Genomic DNA, 376 nt, shown 5'->3' with positions numbered 1-376 from the left:
TATGAAAATTGGTAGTACCTGTTGGTGTAAAGCACGAGGCCCTGGAGCAAACTGGGAGGAAAGTAAAGAGTAGCAGTTTTTCTCAAACACAAGCAGGAATTAGGACATCTAGCTAAGCCAAAAAATAAAATAAAAAAACACACCGTCATAGCTTGAAGATAGTGTACCTGTCTGGGTTGCGGTGCAGTGTTCATTTGTGGAGATGGCCCAGGAAAAACAACCGAGGGAGGCTGACCTGGGGGATAGGCAGCCTGTAGAACAAATGGAAACACTGATAATGTTAAAGGACACTCATATAATCCTGATCAAAACCATAAGCTTCTCTGATTCCGCTTTCACCTGTGTCAGTCCTGGCGATTGGGCGGGGTGGGGAACG

The 376-nt window shown here is 45.5% G+C and overlaps 1 long non-coding RNA gene across 1 annotated transcript; it reads right to left on the bottom strand.

Moving 5' to 3' along the window:
* Nucleotides 1-376, bottom strand: LOC107682065 (uncharacterized). The gene is made up of 3 exons (XR_001633346.1): nucleotides 340-376; nucleotides 168-251; nucleotides 1-51 (listed from the first exon to the last, which is right to left on the bottom strand). It is a non-coding gene; the product is annotated as an uncharacterized LOC107682065 (long non-coding RNA).

The sequence above is a fragment of the Sinocyclocheilus anshuiensis genome, unplaced genomic scaffold, assembly GCF_001515605.1.
Source record: "Sinocyclocheilus anshuiensis isolate Anshui unplaced genomic scaffold, SAMN03320099.WGS_v1.1 C31466761, whole genome shotgun sequence".
In the NCBI taxonomy this organism is placed as follows: Eukaryota; Metazoa; Chordata; class Actinopteri; order Cypriniformes; family Cyprinidae; genus Sinocyclocheilus; species Sinocyclocheilus anshuiensis.
The sequence above is the reverse complement of the archived record's forward strand: the minus strand, read 5'-3'. Positions and strand labels throughout refer to the sequence as shown.